We start from the raw sequence: 20,345 nt of genomic DNA, 5'->3' as shown, positions 1-20,345 counted from the left end.
TTAATTGATGGCGATATTTGGAAACTAAAGCTATGACTACATTACATGAATTAAAAGATAACAAGATTTGTTTGTTTGGGGGAGGGGGGGAGGAGGGGGAGGGAGGTCTCTAAAGAGTGCGAAGTGACTATATAAAGCCTATGATTGATGATTATCAATGGAGGTTACAAATATTTACCAAACGGTTATGTCAATGGTCACATTGACTCCACTACATTGATGGTTTCATCATCTCCACTATCTTGATGGTTTGTTTGACATCTACTATCTTGACGGTTGTCTTTTATTTTCATTGCATGGATGGTTACTTCTTTGACAATTGCATCCGAGATTGTTGACTCCACTTTTTATTGATTCCTTCAAACTATCAATTCATCAAGTCGTCGATTCTTCATGATATCGATAATTCTATTCATTTATGACCAAACTCTACTCTCATCGACTAAGTGGATGTGGTGTAAACAAATGCTCCCTTTTAAATGAATTGAATGATTCACTGATAATTTGATCCCTTTAACTTAATTAATCAAGAGTCATCATGTGCCACATTGTTATTGACAAATTTAATTTTTCCTTGCCGAATTTTATCTTGGTCAGATTCATTATCCTACTTAGATTTTTTTTCTTTTTATTTCAGGAAAGGAACGTTTTCTATAAAGTCTTCATGTGGCCATCTATCTTTGTCCTTCAGTAATTAGATACTCATGTTGTCAATAGGAATAAATCTGTTTGGCCTTCGAATTTTCCTTTAAGACTGAATTTCAATCCACTAAAAGCTAAATTTGTAAATTTTTTCTCTGAGAGTGACGTAAGGCATCTATTTCTAGTCCTCTTGAATTAAGCAACAAATTGATTGACCAACTCATTATCGTATCGATAGGTTGTGGCCAAATCAGCAATCAATACCTCAAGTATCATTCTATAAAATTGAGAACGAAATTGTCTTTTCATCTTAGCCCCGGTATGGATTGAATTAGGAGATATATTCACATACCAAGACAGTTTTTGATAAAGACAAAGGGAATAACCTAAATCTCAGGAATTCATTTGTTCCTACCTCTCCACATTGACATTGGGCAAAAAATCGACCAATGTGTTCGACAGTCATTGGTCATCTTCACTTGTGAAAACAATGAAGTTAGGACAGTGTTGAATTCTCTTGGATAAGGTATAGTATCAACCCAATTAGGAGGTGGTTTCCTATACATTAGCCTAACCATTCCTCTGTTGGCACCCAATTATTGGATATGGGTTTCAGCCACTTTATCAGGATTGGCTAGTTGATGAACTTGCCCTTCCTGCCCCGTAGGTTCAAGATGGATAGGTTAATAGACTTGATGTTCCCGCTCCCTAGGCTCAAGTTTGATAGGATTTTTAGGTATTTGTAAAATCCTCACTAGTGATGGGATTACTTGCCCTAAATGATTTCCATGGTTAAATTGACTAAAAGTTGAAAGAACATAACTAGAATCTACCATATTCGGTTGGATCTGTATGGACTGATTGGATGTCCCAGGCCTTAACATGACATCGTTGATCGCCTTACCATCTGCTTGATCGCATCCGCGAGATGTCTGATAATGTGATTTGTCATCTCGTTTTGTTGTTCCTCTAGCCACCAAAGTAGGGTTTAGTGTTAACTGCATCACCTGATCTTCTATAAGGTCTTTTAGGATGTTGAAATTCCCACCTTGGCTTGTTTCTTCCACTGCGAGAGCTGCAAAGGTCTCGAACTGGGTGACCCTTTCACTAGCGTTATTAGCCCCACCACGATCAGGCTCTGAGTTATTCTTTGGTCTAACCATTATTGTTCCACAAATCGATCACACTGGTCCCACCGAACATGTCAAGAAGATGTTTTGTCAGATTTTGCCTCCATGACTAAATATATTTCACTAAAAATCGTTCTCCCATTTTTCATAATAGAGAACAGGTTGTGTGGCGATTCTAGATAGGAAACATCACAATTACACAAGGAAAACGATAGATATACTTCAACGAAACTTAATCGACATTAAAGTACACAAGTTAAAGATACAATAGCGGCATTTAATCGACAATGAAGCACCTGTTGGAGTTGGCGAATACTTCGGGGTTCCTTGTTTCTCTTACCGAGCATGCCCGTGTGAGCTTAAGGAAATTGAAGTATGATCCGACGATAGGTGACCCCTACGCATGGAATGCGGGGGTTCGGGGGCAGCGCTCTCGACACGAGTGTCTCGCTGCCCTGTCGGCGGGCAGGGGTTCCACTCATAGTGAAATCTCTTTGCAGGATGTAACCCTATTCTAGGGTGAACTCGGGTAAACCGTGCGTCATCTAATTTTCTTCTATTATCTGTGAGATTATTCTGAATCGGTTTGCGATACATCCCTTTAGCACCCAGAAACTGTGGCAATGATACATGCTGAAATTTAATCGATGATGAGGTATGTAGAAACTATAGTTAAGATACATGCCAGAATAGAATAAAAAACAAGATATTTGGAAACTATAACCATGACTACGATACAGGAAAAAAAAAAGGACAACTGAGAGATAACTATATTTATATGTTTGTGTGGGGTGTCTTCCAAGAGTACAATGTGGCTATTTAAAGCTTACAATTGCAATTTGCCAATGGAGGTTAAATAGAGGCTATAAACAGTTATCGAACAGTTACATCGATAAATACATCGACTCTGCTACCTTTATTGTTTCACCACTACCTTGACACATTTTTTTTTTTTTGCTCCACTATCTTGACGGTTACTTCTTTAATGGTTGCATCCATGACTGTCGATTCCACTTTTTGTCCATTCCTTCAAACTGTTTGTTTATCCCGCTGTCGATTCTTCAAGATGCCTACAATTCTTTCATAAATGATCAAACTCTACTCTCATCAACTAAGTCTACCACATGTCGATAATAATCAAAAGTTGGTCATTTTTTTGTTGTAAATAACAGAAAGCTTAAATTATTGAAGAAATGAAAAGGATTTCATCGAAACAATGCTCCAGGATTACTAGCTGATAAATATATGTAAACACTTCATAATTTTTAATGCGCTGATTACTCTCGCATTATGCATAATAATTATTTTCAGATATTAAATAGTTTGCCGTGTCAGTTATATTTAACACAAGTCCATATAATGTCTTGTCAGTTTTCCTCGATGTGAACATTTTCGATGGTTATTCTACTTTCGATCATTTTACGATCAGGTCACCTACTTCTAATTGCCATTGAATGCACCAATCTTTTAACTTCCTTGTAATTAATACTGTTTTACCGCAAGCTAACCCGTGAATGGCAACACAGTGAATATGCAACAATAACAATAATGACACTGCTACAAAATTGTTTATATGTTTCACCCTATTAGCACTTTGTTGAAAATTGAGTAATTCCTGGTTAAAGTGCATCAATTACAAAGAAATGAAGGTTATAACCAAAGTTTAGTTACCTGATTGCAAAATATTTATGATCGCCGATGACGTATTTGTTTGTTAAGTTAATTATGTAATTAACAACGAAATGATTTGTAATTATCCAAGGTTTATCAAGACGGAAGGTTCGGTGAGCTTGATAACACATATTCACTGTGACGACATGGTTTGGGCGTCGTTTTCCATGGAAAAGAGGAAGTGTGGGATTTATGGTGAAAACCTGCGTCACGAGGAAACGATTCTTTCTCTTCTTTTTGGGGTATTGATCGACGTGGCGATGTCGCGTGCCTGCTTTTATGTTCCCGCTAGGCACTGGATCTGGATGCATGTAAATCTCGCCAATAAATCTGGTAGCTTATAGTCCATTTTGGGGAGAAGAGAAGGGGAGGAAGGAGAAATTTGTCCCAATAGATCCCGGTGCAACATGGTTGTCGATCCTGAGAGGTCGACATGAGTAACGTCTCGACTGACCAAGTCGATAGGGATCATGATCGGGGCAAGAAGTTATCGAGGAAGAGGAGAATCACACCACATGATCTACGGCTTGATGGTTCCGGTCCAAAGCGGACCTGCCCAATGCGGATCGGGATCTGGGCGGGAGATCACCTAGGAAGAGGCGTCCCCATGATTCAACTACGAGAAATTCTTTCTTTTTTGTCCTTATAAATGTTCAAGAAAAAAAGTAATTTCTTCTCGAGTTATTTTCAAGCAATAACACGAAAATGCAAAACTGGTAAATTCATCCAAAGTAAAAAAATAAAAATGGTGAACAGAAAAGAGAACTTGCACCACATCTAATCATCACCAAGTTAAATCTTTCCATAAATCTTCACAAAACAACCCAACAAGAAGATGAAATTAGCGAGATCCGGTGGTCGGCCCCTCAGCGGCCGGCTGGAAGAAGAAAAAAATAGAAAGAAAAAACTAAAAATACAAAAAATATATATTAAAATATCATCTAAAATTACCACCTCAACTCCGACAATATAAATACCCATCAAAGTGTTTGATGTTTTTTGCAACGCAGCGAAAGCCTCTGCTTAGTCTACGAATTCACATATTTATCCGACACCCACAAACAAAGCACGGGAATAGTGGGGGGAACAAAACATGTCGGTTCAGGATTCGCCAATCCCATCTTCTTCTCCGAGTGAAGGAAGAAGCAGCGACGTGGTCAAACGCCGGTGGGCGGAATATCATGAGAGCGTATGGGGCGATTACTTCCTTAAATACGCCTCTTCCTCGAGCTCAACGGTTAGTAATCCTTCTTGCGTCTTTCTTCCTCTGTTTTCTTGCCATTGCATACTGTAGACTGTAGCGAAAGTCACTGTGTTGGCGATAATTGATAGCGTCAAAGAATTGAGGTGTCCATTTCTTTGAAGGAAAACTGTTTTCGGGGAATTGTTTTCCGACTTTCCGGGTATTATTTGGATGAAGAAAAACTAATCGATCTAACTGAAAAACGTTTCCCGTTAATTGAAAAGAACAAGCTTTGATTGGGTGAAAATAACGTCGCCTTTGGCAAGAAGGAAATCGCTTTCCCTAAACAACCTAACAAACGAAAACTAGAACATTTTCCTTGGAAATGATTTTCATGGAAAGTATTTTCGTTTATCATGAAGTTTTTAGTGAAATAAATGCGCCCCAATTTTTTAGATTATTGGGCAGCATCAATCCCATTAGTGCTTGATGAATTCGTTACACATGGAATAACTCGCATCTTCCATTGCTACGTGAGTCACCCATTATACATGTTCAAGAAACAATTGTTCACAAAAATTTATAACCTGAAATTTTTTTCAGTTGCACTTGAATGGAAAGAAGGTATATTTGTACATGTTGTGAAGGATATGATGGATCATACCAATTACGCCATATGAGAGTAGGGCAGCTTTGGACAGAATTTCCTTAATTTAACAAGGAGTTGTTCTCGGACGTCCTCGGAAAAAATAAATAAATAAATAAGGTTCGTGTATGCCTCCACCCCATCACTTGGAAAGAACAAGGTAGCAACGAAGAAAGGAAAGAGCGAGATGATGATTTTTGTTCTTCTGGCGAATGAAGTCGATCAATATTGTATGCACCCGACGAATTCAAACAGTCCCTCCTTCAAAAACATCAATTGTACCACTCCACCTAAATGAAATGATTTGGTCAACGACTATTCAATTCTGGAGAATAAATGTTAGATTTCGTCTCAATGAAATGACATAGTCTTTATCATTATTCACTTGTCTAAGAATATGCATTGACTTTTCAGTTCAAATTCCTTGGAAGAGTGGAGGGACAAATTGAGGAATTGAAAGGAGAGGTGAGGAAGTTGCTGACTGATGCTGCGGATAAGCCTTCGCAAATGCTTCACTTAATTGATCAAATTCAACGCTTGGGAATTGACTACCATTTCGAACGAGAAATAGATGAGCAATTGGAACAAATCCACAAAAGTTACTCTCAACTTGATCATGGAGATTTTAGGGGAGATGACCTTCCCATGGTTGCTCTTATGTTTCGACTGCTGCGACAGCAAGGTTACAATATTTCATCGGGTAAGCCTTAAACTTAACGAACCATTTGATAAGAAACCCATTAAGAATTCCTTCTTCGGAAAACTAATGCCGCAAAATTAACTATTGACTCATTCGAATTTCAGGATAAACTAGTGAACAAAATATAGAACATTGACTAGGTGTATCGTCTTCCTAATTTATAATTGATTTACAATTTTTTTCCCATGTTGGTTGGTCGCACAGAGGTCTTTAACAAATTCAAGGACAGTGAAGGCAACTTCAAGGAATCACTCGACACGGATGTGCGCGGATTGCTGAGCTTATACGAAGCTTGCCATTTAAGGTGTCATGGTGATGCTATTTTGGAAGAAGCACTTCCTTTCGCTATAACTTGCCTTGAATCGATCGATGAAATGAAAGTGAGCACTGGTCTTGCGAAACAAGCGAGTCATGCCCTAAAGCAGCCACTTCGCAAGGGTATACCAAGACTCGAGGCAAGGCATTATATTTCACTCTACCAAGAAGAGCCTTCACATGACGATGTCTTGCTCGCCTTGGCTAAACTAGATTTCAACTTACTGCAAGAGCAACACCAGAAGGAACTCGGCAAGATTACAAGGTCATCTAACTTCACATGATAGTATTATTCTGGTTGTGTTTTTCAAAGGTTTCCTTGTCTGCTTTCAATTTACCCTTCTAAACAGCGCTTTTGAATGTCCTTTACAAGTGAAAAAAAGGAATTTGAACTATGCTAGTTCATCGGGCTGACATACTTTCAATGATGCTTGTATCGTTCCATCATAGGTGGTGGAAGGACATAGACGTTGCGAGGAAGTTCCCATTCACTAGAGACAGGATTGCGGAGTTGTTCTTCTGGATGGCAGGAGCATATTTCTAGCCGGAATTTGCCGTGGCCAGAGATATACTAACTAGATCGACCGCCCTGATTTCCATTCTCGACGATATATACGACGTTTATGGTACAATGGAAGAACTTGTACCCTTCACCGAAGCAATTGAGAGGTACGTGATCCACATTCTCTTTCTCAAACTTTCGAATTTGATCAACTATGTGTAGAGCAAGTGTGTCATTTTCAAGGGCTCGAATTTAGGTGGGATGTTGCTACCATGGATGGACTACCGGAGTACATGCAAGCTCATTATAAGGAGCTTCTCGATCTCTATGATGAAATCGGGAATGAACTGGCCATGAGGGGAAGATCGTATCGCCTCGCCTACGCAAAAGAAGCCGTAAGCATCATCGGCGCATTTTACCCGCATCCAACGCAGTTTTTCACTCTCTCGGGAACTCGTCATTCTTGTTTATTGTTTGAATTCTTCAGATGAAGAAGCAAGCAAGAGGTTACTTCCACGAAGCCAAATGGTTCCATACTGGGTACACGCCGACGCTGGAGGAATACATGCCCCTTGCATTGTTAACGACAGGGTACGAAGTGATATCGATCACAGCACTTGTTGGAATGGGCAATGTGGTCACAAGAGATGCTTTTGAATGGTTGGTTGGCGACTGCAAGATCTTGAAGGCTTCCCAAATCATATGTAGGCTCATGGATGACATTGCTTCTCACCAGGTATAATAAAATCATAATTTTCTCCGATGATCCGACAAAATTAGTTCAACAACCGCTCGACCCGAAAACGATGTCGACCTTACTAACCACACCAATGTCGTCGACATACAGTTTGAGCAAAAGAGGGGGCACGTAGCATCTTCGGTGGAGTTGCTCATGAAAGAAAATGGTGTGTCGGAGCAGGAAGCTGAGGAGGAACTCCTAAAACAAGTAGATCATGCCTGGAAGGACATCAATGAAGAGTTTCTTCGCCCGACCGCAGCCCCGACACCAGTTCTCACGCTAATTCTCAACCTCTCGCGGGTGATCGATGTGTTATACACCAACGGAGATCATTACACCAATTCTAAGACCAAGCTGAAAGATCATATCACGTCGCTCTTTGTTAGTCCTTTACCAATCTGAAGTTTGAATGAAACGGGGTCCCACCAATTTGGTATTGACAATAAAGGGTCTGTCAATCGGGGCCTTTGAACTCTCTATTATTCTTGGATGCGTGAGGGAAAATATCATTACTAGCACGTACTTTCAAAGTTGATTTGATTACTAGCAATTTCCCTTTTTCCGTCTTAAATTCTTTTATCTTATGATTTGTAATACTCCAAAAAAAAAAATAATTTTGATTTACCCCAGTTGATTGTAACTTTTCCATCACGCGCCTAACTATCCTCATTGTAATAACCTATTTAAAGAATATTCTTTCGTAACTTTTACTTAGAATTCCATAAGTTCTCTTTGTGGTGTTATGTCCTCTGAGTTCTATAGTTCGTACTATTCCACAGAAATCGTAATCTACCTAAGTTAATAGTAATTTTTTTTAATTTATTGTTAGGAAAATATCTCATTAGTCATCATTTTCCCTTACACTTCGTAAAGTTCTTGCAATCTATGTGTCAGTGATTTTCCTTACTCGTCCTAATCTTCTTAAATCACTGTAAATTTGATCACCTTTGCAGCCATAAGTTTCCTTTAATGTGAATAAATTGCCATAGAAAACCGGTTTTGCGGACCAAATCTGACGGGACCACATTTTTTTTTTACTATTTTACCCAACAATGATCCACCTTGAATGCAAGACTAGTCTCCTAAAAATGCTCATAAAAATTCTCGAGAAAGTTTTTACAGTAATATCATAGCAATGATTTCTTAAATATTAATGTCGACACCCAAAAATCAACCTAAGCCTAAGCAGGTAGGAAGGTCCAAGGAGCGCTGTCGACACGAGGGCATAGTATGCCTATAACGCGTTGGCATCCGAGTATAGGTCGTGGCCGAGGATCGATTAAAGGATAGCATCGGCCACAATGAGTAATAGGTACACAATACATATCCAAGCAGGGAAAACGAAACCAAAGGTTCATCCACCTAGTGGATAAGGGTAGGGGTGAGCAAAAAGGATAGCTCGGATCGGAACAGTCCGGACTGAACCGGAAGTGATGGTCTAGTTCCCGGTTTTAGGGGGATCCGGTCCGGTTCCCCGTTCCTAAAATTGGAACCGGTGACCGGGAGGTCCGGTTCTCGGTTCCACGGCCCAGGACCGAATCGGACGGATCTTTTTTTTTAAATTTTTTTTTAAAACAAACCTAACGTTTACTTGTTGTTTAGGTTTAGGTCCTTTAGGGTTTCTTTGCTTCATTTCAGCTTAGCACCGTAGACATTTTTCTTACCTCTCCACTATCTAGTCTCCACTTCTCTCGCTACACAGACGAGTCCCGAGTCTTCTCACCGCTTGTCTCACCTTAGACTTCGTTGGTGTGACATCCCGAATTCCGACCTACTTTCGAAGCTATGAATGAATGAAATATCTCGTAGATGTATTTTAGCTAAATCTCACTCGGAATTGAGCCCTCTTGAGCGATCTAACCAAATGGGAATGGCTAGCTAAGAAAATCAAGTACGTAGACCTAAGAACTTGATCCCGCATTGACTTTTTGGCCATGAAAATTGTCGAGGGAATATCCTGGACCAATATCGACCGATCCTAAAATGATTAAGGAACGATTTGGATAATATCCTACGCTTGGATCACGGATGATTTCGTTTGACCTCGTATGGATTCCGAACGTCCCTAAATTATTTTCTAATGATCGTGTCCATCGAGAATAGTGATTGACCTTCGCAATTGAATGACAACCAAAGTCGCCGTGGTTCGAGAAATTCTTAAACGTGATATTAATCACGGGTCGATATGCATAACTCCTAAAAACCGCTCGTTAGTTTGAGATACGCTGAAATTTCAATTGATCGAGATTAATCGTGAATCAAGCTTCAGAATTAGACGTCGGACCTTCAGGGGTTCCAATAATTAAATTTTGGACATTTCCTCATCCAGTGTACAATTTCTTCGCGGTTCGCCCTAAAAGGTTCAGGAAAAATAAATTTTGGACTGAAAATGGGAAAAGACCCATTTGTCCTTGGAGAATACCTAATTTTTTACTTTGGTCGGAGGGCATTTCGGTCAAATCACCCTTTGGCCGAATTTGACTAGTCTTTGTGGGGGGGGGAAATTACTTTTTTGCCCTTCTTGACCTTGGAAACCCCAAAAATATCTAACCCAATTATTATCCTAACCTTATACTAATAAATTTTGGTCTTCTTCTCCAAAAATTCAAGAAAACACACACACACTCTCTCTAGCTCACTCTCTCCCCTTGGCCGAGATTCCCTCTCTCCCCCACCTCCATTGCCAAAAATTTTCCAAGCTTTCCCGGTGTCGCCTTAAACCGCTGGAGCTTTATCCTCCACCGTGAACCACCTTGGCCCGCTGGATCTTAGTGAGCTTTAGCCGATCAAGAGGAGTCGCCGGAGCCGCCGGTTGGGGTTGAAACTTCTCTCGTTTGCTCGCCGGAAAATTCGCTAGAACTGTGGTAAGTTGGTCTCTAACCTTATATTAGTTATCTATGTTGCTAATAGACATAAAATTGAGGAGATTTGGTGAAAAATTGGTTGGTTTTGCCCTTGGATCATACCTTGGCCGAAAATGAAGATGAAGGGAGGAGAGAGAAATGTGTTCTTGCATGAATAGTGAAAATGCATGATTAGAATTGGATGGCTAGGATTTAATCTAGCTTATCATGCTTTAATCCGATAGCTTATGCTGAAGCTTGCTTAGGAAGATTGATCCGACGACCGAGATTAATTCCTGCTTAGAATAGATTAATTGAGCGGTGGAGATTATTGGCATGTGGTGATATTTTAATCGGACGACCGAGATTAATTGCCACGTTACTATAGTTTATTTCTATGGTACGTATTAAATGTACGTTAGTGGAATTTTGATCGTACGATAATAATTGATTGCTACATTAGTATAATTTCGATCGTGTGGCGAAGATTAATTTTTGTAGTGACAAAAATTAATCGTGCGGCTCGATTGGCCGACGGCTTGAGCTCGATTTAATCGGGTGGTCCCGATTTATTATTTATTCAATGTGAGTGAATCGCGAGGTTCTGATCGAGTAATTGCCCAAGACAATGTAATCGAGTGGTCTCGATTGGGCAATTGAGGGAAATTGGAAAGATCGTGTGGCCCCGATCTTTTGTTGGGATAAAATTGAGAAGCTCATGTGTTTCCGATCTATCGTCGGAGGAAAGTGTCGAGACCGGGTGGTCTCGATCCGCTAATCAGGAAATTTAGCAAGATTGCGTGGCGAAGATTGATCGATCGGAAGGATTTAAGTGATTGTGTGGTATCGGATGAGCGATCGAGGAACTTTTGTTGTTATATGGTCTTAAGTGGAATAATTGAGAGGAAATGTGGAATTATACCCTGAAGCGTTATGACGCAGGGTTTGTGCTAATGAGACCATGTTCAGCTCGAGGCGTTATGACGCGGACTCTATTATTATTATTTTACCTCGAGGCGTTAAATACGGGGTTGCGCTTATTATTTTATCCTAACGCGTTAAACGCGGGATATTTAACCCGATGCGTTATTACGCGGGTTACAATGACCCGATGCATTATTACGCGGGTCTATCTAGTTATAATATAGCCTGATGTGTTAAACGCGAGCTCTGGACCAACGTGAAATTTTATAAGATAACCCGATGCGTTATTACGCGGGTTATAGTGACTCGATGCATTATTATGCAGGTCTGTCCAGTTATAATATAGCCCGATGCGTTAAACGCGGGCTCTAGACCAACGTGGAATTTTATATGATGGCCTGATGCGTTAAACGCGGGCCCTGGATCAACTTGGAATATATATAGTGACCTGAGGCGTTATTACGTGGGTCCGTCCAGTTATAAAATAGCCCGATGCGTTAAACGCGGGCTCTGGACCAACGTGGAATTTTATGTGATAGCCTGAGGCATTAAACGCGGGCTTTGGATCCACGCGGAATATTTATATTATGGCCAGATGCGTTAAATGCAGGCCCTGGAGCACGTGGAATATTTTATTGACAATCCGAGGCGTGGAATGCCGATATGGGAGTAATGCAGAATATTTGGGAAGGTCCGGCAATTTTTGAAGAAAGAATGGAATATTCTGAAATTTATTTGTGAAATTTTTGACTGAAGAAGGATTTGTTGGAAGTTGTCTACCTAAGACGTGTCTGGAGGCACTAGAGTCCTAACCTATGTCACCCCGTCGTGGAATTAACATTTTCAGGTCTCAAGTGACGGATCGTGTGATTGCCATGGAGTGACATCAGAATCCATCTTTGGGAGGACTTAGATATTTAGCTCTATTCGAATGTAACCTTTTGTAGCCTTAAGAAATTGATAATTTTGTATTCTCTGCTTTGACTATGCAGCCAATTTGGTGAATACTAAGAGAGGTATCATCCTTCGTCCTAAGTCATCTCTATTTGTAATGAAAAGAGTCTTGCATTCGTTTCTGCATGTGCATTTCTTTTGCATTAAGCTTGAATTGGATGGTCGAGGGATCCCGGGAGACTAAAGGAAGTCAAACAGCCTGGTCGGATGTTCCCGTGCCTGCTGGATTCGGGGCATGACAATTGGCATCATCCGCAACCAAGTCGCTAGTGGACGAGTTCGATGCGGAGCTGCCAATTGAAGAGGTCTTGACTCCGCCGAGCTCGTGGCATACCGACCCTTGTTTCCTTGACCTCAAGCTTGATCGCGTCTTCTATTAAAGTGTGCATCCACTTTTTGGAACCGCAGACCGGAAACCCTTGGAACTGCTCGGGAACCGGATCGGACCGACGGTCTTGTTTGGCTTCCGGTTATGAGGGTGGCCAGTCCGATCAGCGGTTTCAAAAAGTGGGAACCGGGACCACCCGTCCGATTCCTGATTTTTTTATGGGAATTGGACCGGATCGAGAACTGTTCACCCCTAGATAATGGTGCGCATGTAATACTTCGGGAAGTGGATCTCTATTCCAAAAGTGCTTCTAGAGCAGAAATGCGTTTGGTAAAGTAACTTCTAAAGCAGAAATTTGTTTGGTAAAATTTTTTACTCCTGAAGCGAATATTCACTTCTGAAGTTGTTTTTCCCCCAATTTGAGAAGTTTAAAAAAAATTGCTTCTCAACTCAAGAAGTATTCTTGGACAAAAAAAAAAAAATCAACAAGTACTTTTTGGCTCACCCTATTTTCATTATGCCATCACCCTCTTTTCAATCACGCCTACCTTCACCAACCTCTGTTGTCGTCCACCGCCGACCACAGCCCACTATCGCCCAACCACCACCGCCCCCTGCCGCTGCGGACCACCGTCTATCCCTGCTCGCGACCATCCCCAACCGCCTACCATCGCCCACCTCAAACCTCTGCTGGCTGCTTGTGATCGCCTTTAACCACCGCCTACTGCAGACCTTCGCCCATTGCGCTCGCAACACCCCCCCAAGAACCGCCGACAATTGTTGCCCTCTGTTGCTAGTAGTCAACCACCGCACCGTCTGTCGCCTAGTCGCCATCCCCGGCCGTCAAAGTAGAAAATAAATCAACAAGCACTTCTTGGCTCACCTTATTTTCATTATGCCCTTACCCTCTTTTCGACCATGCTTGCCTTCGCCAACCTCTGTTGCCATCCACCACTAACCATCGCCCACCATCGCCCAACCACTACCGTCCCCCGCCACCGCAAACCACCATCGACCGCCGTCCATCGCCACTCGCGACCATCCCGAGTCGCCTACCATCACCAACTGCAGACCTCCGTCGGCCGCTTGCGACCACCTCTAACCACCGCCCATCATAGACCTTCACCCATTGCGGCCTGCAATGCCCCTCCCCCCCGAGAATCGCCAACCACCGCTGTCCCCTATTGCCAACAATCAACCATCGCACCGTCCGCCTCCGTAATCTACCGCCTAGTTGCCATCCTTGACCTTCAAAATAAAAAATAAATAATATACTTCTTTATTTTTGAAAACTGAATAATATTTTTTAAAAAGTAAAAATTATTTTTTAAAGAAAGTTAAATAGTTTAAAAATAAAATAGAAATTTTTCTGTTGCCGATAATAATTTTTCACAGAAGATTTTGTGTTAATAATGTTTTAGAAGTAGAAATTATTAAGCGTTACCAAAGGAATTTCTCTTATCGGTGTTTTCAAAGTAACCGCCGTCAATGTTTACCTGCAATCAATTTCCTTTTTCCATTTAGTTCTTATCTTAGCCATTATCAATCCCTTGTTGTTCGATTCTCCACATTTGCCCAAGGAAATTGCTAAAAGGGAGCTCAAGCCCAAGCTCATTAATATATCCAGTTGAACCCACATTCATAATAAGTTATGGGCCAACTAGAATAGATTGAAGGCCCACTAATCAGCCATTGGTTCTGATACATTTGTTGGGATTGCGCAGCAGAAGTCCGATACCTTCGCTCGATGAGATCTTGAAGAGGAAGTCTAAGATCGAGGCTGTTAACATATCTAGTTCGACTTACCTTCACTCAAAAGTTTAAGCTAATGAGTTATGGGCTAGCTTAGATATATTACTTATTTGATATCACACCAATTCTCTAATATGAGACTTCTCTAACACAACTCACACGTGCATCCTAACACTAAAAGCCAAAGATCGCAGCTTTCGGTGAAAGATTTTTCATAGCGGACCATTTTCGGCGAAACCATTGAGCATTAGATAAACAGATAGTAACTTACAATGCTGCAATTTCTCATGTCATGTATAATCAATACTTGGGCAATTGAAAATTATCGGCTTCAGTACACTATAATGCTCAAACTTGTGTACGGAGCTCACTTTAGTGTTAAAACTTTTAAAATGATCACTTAAGTGTCAAATTTGTTGAAAAACGATCCCTTTAGTACCAAAACTTTTAAAACGATCACTTAAGTGCCAAATTTTTTGAAAAAACTCACTTCAGTGCCAACTCTAGCAAGCCACGTTAGCTCAAATATTAATAAAAAATAACCTACGTCAGATTTCCGACGAGCCATGTCGGTTCAAATCGGAGTTGGCATTGAGGTGATTGTTTTTAAAAAAAGTTGGCACTGAAGCGATCGTTTTGAAAGTTTTGGCACTAAAGTGAGCACTGTACACAAGTTTTGACACTCATAGTGTACTTTAGCCAAAATTTTCTTATTAAGCATTCCCAAAAAATGCTACCGAGACATTTGTTAACATTATTTGACTATTTTTTTTGCTGAGACCATTAACAAAGAACGAAAAACCTTTTCTAGAAGTTGGGCTACATTGAAGTCTACCAACAACACAATCCTTTGGAAAAGAAAACTATGAAAGGAAATGTCCCACTTGATTTTCTATCCAAGAACCTAATAGTGGGGTTACGATAGTTTCAAATGATTTTTTTTTTAAATGATTTAGTAATACAATGAAAATGCGCCTTTAGGTAGCAAATCTTTACACTCGTACCTCTGTATTATAAAAAAATTACAAGGACCCCTGTTAAAGCCAAGATAAAGCTTGTCAACATCAGTTACATGATTTGTTGAAACCTCGTAGTGATGCTAGTTGTGTTATGATTTATTAGATTAGTGTAATTACCTGTAAATTCTTCCCAGTAACTTAATTTTACGCTCTTCCATTCGAGATAATAACACTACAAGTACCTGAAATTTCATCCATTGATGTAATATTATTTAACCCTAATATGTACATGCTGGGACCGTGGACAAACATGCCAAAAAGGAGAGATGCTTTGTAGGATATTGGTCTAATAGTACACAATGGAAAACCTATTTGCATCAATGCTAGTTTGCTATTGTTGAAGAGAACCCTGTACGAAGTCACAAAAACGATTAGAGAGCGATTGAGATTGTCCTGTGGTTCCACGCTTGGCCACAAAATGCGCAAGACGGGATCAGGATGGAATGATTGATTTATGCGAATCCAAGTGTGAGAGAAATTTAACGATAATGACTACAAAAGGTCGAAACGAATATACGAAAACCTAACTACTATTCGAAATGAGACCTAACTAAGTTGTGACAGTCTTAACACAGAGAGACAGAGAGATCACATGACAAAATTTAAGAGGCGAACGGAACAATAAGGGAGCACAACTACTATCCAAGGCGGGCTAAACATTTTTTGCTTCCCTAATATCTGAATAAATTATTATAGATTTTTTTTTATCCAAAGTAGAACTTTGTCTGCGTTTGGAAACACCTTTGCAAAAGCCCACTGAACCTCTAGAGATACATGGCACAATGCAAATGCCTTTGGCAAGTAATTTGAGGAGCCCCATTTGAGAAGTGCTAGCATCTCCAAGCATCCTCCAGGGACCTTTAGCTCAAGGCAGCCTTCGACCAGCTTGGGCTTTGCAGCTTTTTCGGAATGCCAAGGCAAGAATTAATGAAAGTTTTCAATTTCCCAATTGGGTGTGGGCTGCTATGCTTTTTCTTCTAAGGAACGTGTAATTCAATAACTTGTGAAGTTACAAATTTTCTAATTCTGCTTTCAGGAAAAGAGAAGTAGATTTTTTTTTGGCTTCTTGTTTCTGTTCTAAAACTGTGTCCTGGCCATTGATCTGTTTCCACGAACAGAAAAATTAACTGATGTTACCAAACAGTTTTTTTTTCTGTTGTTGGGAAGAAGAGAATATGAATCAAAAAAACATGAGCGTTACCAAATAGACTCTTATTCTCCATTTCTTCCTCTCAAGCTCTCCATCATCTTCTTCCTCCCCCTCTCTACCATTGGATATTTATTTTTCTGAAGTTTCTTTTAGTGCCACACACACGCGTGAAAGAGAGCTCCTTCTTAATCCATTCCCATTTTCCTCTCCTTTACTGACACTCCCTCTCTTTCTTCTGATTAGAGCCGATGCAAACCAGCGAGCTCTCTCTCCACGATTTTAAATTTTTCGTCAGCTTTCTACATTTTGCTTGGTTGGGATTTCTACTAAGGGAACCATTCCAGAATTCTCTCTCAAGAAATCGTGGTCATCCTCTTCGCACATATTATTAGACGAAAATGCCCCCGACCGTGCCCATCAAAGCTCGCCGGCCGATGAAAATTTGGCCGACCGGTGAGCTCAAACCCTTAGATTAAGTGTCTACTTCAAGCTCTCATTTAAGATAAAGTTTATTTTGGACTCTTGTTTAAAAAAAAATGGCTCGCTTCTGATCCTAATTTGAAATTCCATTTCTCTTTATCCCTCTCGAATTCCTCCCATCCAAGTACACACTTGAGTCTCATGTTGAATTTTTTTTTTATGGCAATAAGACAACATCTAGTCTATAACAAGTGTGTTCTGTTAATGGCTAGAGATTTCACCTAGAGGGGGGTGAATAGGTGATAGAGTGTGATTTTTAAGAATTTACTACGGAATTTAGATCACACAGCGTAAAACAGAGATCTCGGATGATGGAGCTAGAGTATATCATAATGAGCAAGTAATTCAATTGATACTAGATATATAATATGATCGATGCACGCTGTTCGTGTGCAGTTTAACTATCACAAAATATTTAGAGTGATCAGAGTAAGAGATAAGAAAAACTACACAGAGGGATTATAGTGGTTTGGCTTTGGTTAAGCCTACGTCCACTTCTTCGACTGACGGACAATCGATCGGATTCCACTAGTAAGCTGCTTAGAGGTTACAAATCCGTGATCTCTTTGATACGCAGGACTTCACACCTAGCGCTCAACACTTGTGTGTACACCTCCTTACAATTACAATGGATGGATTAAGAAATGTGTTGGAAATAGAATTCACTATATCCAGGAATTATGAACACTTTTCCCTCTTAACACCGATCATCTTTTCCCTTCGTCTTCGAGATGTCTTTTATACTCTTCCGCCTCCAATCTAGCCGTTGCAAGGCATCCAGAAGAGATCTCTCCAAATCTACCTTTTTGGTCAAGATGTTTGTCAAAAGAAGATCTCTTAGCCGTTGGGGATCGCCAAAGGAAAGACTTCCCCTCTTGGATCAAATCGCCCATACAATTATGATCCCGGGTTCCATAGGTAGTTTCTTCCATTTGGAAAGTTTCTGTTTGTCTTCTTGATTCCGCACCCTTGATTGATCTCTTTCACAAAGAATCTTCAAGAATGATCCAGCTCGATGGCGTCCGTTGATATGCATCAATTAAGCTCAATTTGCATTCCTCTTGAGGTTCTGATTCTTGCTCGTGAAGTACTCCTCTCGGAGCTTGAGCGTCATTTCAACGTCCGAGCTATCCCCGCTCAACGTCTAAGCTCGAACAAGCGTCTAAGACTCTCAAAAACAATATCTGAGCCAAATCATTTTGCCGGATTCAATCCCGTGCATCCTCGAACCAAAGGATAATCTACAAAACAAGTAAATCACGGCATTATCTCAAAACACAAGAGTACTTGGATTGTTTTGTCAACTTCAAAACCATTTAGGGATTTTTCTCAACAATCTCCCCCTTTTTGATGATGACAAAACAATCACAATAGTAATGAATAATTGAGTTTAGAAAAGGTGAGCAATTTCATCAAAGTTACTCTAGTGAGGATCTTGCTAAGGAATAATTTTAGCGATTTGTTCCTTGTACTTTTAGCAAGAATAAGTTCCGAAAAAGAATATTTATTAAACAATGATGAGTAGTCTCAGAACTTGTGCTATCTCAATTGATGAGTTTGTATTCTAAATGCATATACTTATTGAAATGTGTGATAGTTTCATATACGAGGCGAGTATGAAGGTTGTAGCTCCTTAGAGCATCACGTTCTATCAGATGCTCAGAGCTTGTCCCGTTTAACCAAAGCTTTTGTGAAATATGTAATTTTGAAAGAAAGGAACTTATTCACCTGCTCGACTTAGGAGAAGGTAATCCTTCTCAGATGATGTTTCCATAGATCATACTTCTATTATCCACATAATATGCTTAACCCGAAATCCTGTTCTTGAGGGATTTTTGCATGCATATTACAAATTGATTTCACATGATTCATACATCACAGGTTATATTTTCGAGTCATATATCGCACATATCACATCACGTTATAATACTTGTGACACAATTATATCACACGACGTTTCTCACAATATACCATTCTCCCCCTTTTTGTCATCAGCAAAAGGGAGTGACTCGCATAGTCAGATAGAAATTGTAGAGATAAAACGTTGCTCCCTCTAAATTCAATGCCTATTCAGGTTATCTATGCAGTATACTCAAATCAAACATGCTAACATTTAGATATGGGATTTAGCAGAGAATAATGAATCATTCAATCAAACAAATTCGACGAGAAAAGAATAGAATTCAGAGTGAGATTCAGAACATAGATCCAAACAAGAAAAGTTGTAAAGATTTAAGGTTTTGGTGTTTGGTGCGGATGAGAAGAAGATGGGGCATGATCCGAAGTGGAGGCTTAGTCCGTAGGTAGTTGAACTAGGACAAACTTGGTTAGCTGATTTAGCTTGAGGTCCAGATCCCGCTTCAGAGTGAGGATCCCGTTGTCCAAGAAGCCCAAATGAGATTATGAATGATCATGAATAGTTTTCTGAATTTTTGCAATCTCAACATCTACCTTTGTGCTTAGGCCTTCAACTTTTGAGCGCAAAGAGGTTCAAAGGTCCGACCATTTTTGGTCCATCTCTTGTTGCCTTTGTGCTATTTTCCCGAGAAGGTTTGAGTTACTGTCTGTCTCATCCGTTTGAGTGCCTACATTTGTTGACTCCCTTTGAGTCCTTGCATGGTGCTCATATGATGAAGCAGATCTGTCTAGGAGATTTGCTATTTCAGCAGCATTAGTATCTGTTTCAGACCGCTTCCTCTCGGATGTTCCTTCTTGTGGAAGTGGCCCTTCTATCTCTGTTCCCTGTTACGGGATAGATGATATTTCTTCTCTTCCTGTCTCTCCTCCTTCTTTTGTGTCCTCTTTCTCTTTTTCTTTCTGTTCTAGTTGAATGGCGGTCTCATCCTCAAATGTTGATCCGACAATCGTTTGGATCAACTCTTCTAGTTCTATACCATTTGTTGCTGAACTGTCCAAGATGTGCTCCTTTTCAATTCCATCAAGCAGCACATTAGCAAGCTTTCTTCTTTTGTTGCTAGGTCTGGTTGATTTGTGAGCAATCATCTTGATCTTTCCCTTTCGAGTGGATTCCGAGGATGGTTCTGAAGATTTGTTCCGTGAGGTTTCAACAGCAACCTCCTTCCGAGGAAGATCTATGGGAATCACTTTCTTCTTTCTATCCCTCCAACTTCCATTCTCAAACTTGTAACCCATCTTTGTGAGCATTGTCTCGCCTATACTTCCTTGATGAAGCTATATGGATCCGAGTTCCGGAGGTACCACTATCCGTAAGTACTAAAAAATTTTGCTTATCGGAGATCCATAGGGCAGATGGCCCTTATTCTTCTTCACCGCTCTCCTCATGTGCGGAAAAACTAGGTGAGGCAGAGAGAAGGGTTTTCCATTCAGAATGGCCCGGATAAGCTTT

At 40.3% G+C, this 20,345-nt stretch overlaps 1 protein-coding gene and 1 pseudogene across 1 annotated transcript in view; both read left to right on the top strand.

Moving 5' to 3' along the window:
* LOC125316723 overlaps window positions 1–20,345 on the top strand; it is a 136,463-nt gene that overhangs the window by 23,109 nt on the left and 93,009 nt on the right. The window lies entirely within an intron of this gene.
* LOC115754398 lies at window positions 4,537–7,971 on the top strand (annotated as a pseudogene).

Source organism: Rhodamnia argentea, chromosome 9 (genome assembly GCF_020921035.1).
Source record: "Rhodamnia argentea isolate NSW1041297 chromosome 9, ASM2092103v1, whole genome shotgun sequence".
In the NCBI taxonomy this organism is placed as follows: Eukaryota; Viridiplantae; Streptophyta; class Magnoliopsida; order Myrtales; family Myrtaceae; genus Rhodamnia; species Rhodamnia argentea.
The sequence above is the reverse complement of the archived record's forward strand: the minus strand, read 5'-3'. Positions and strand labels throughout refer to the sequence as shown.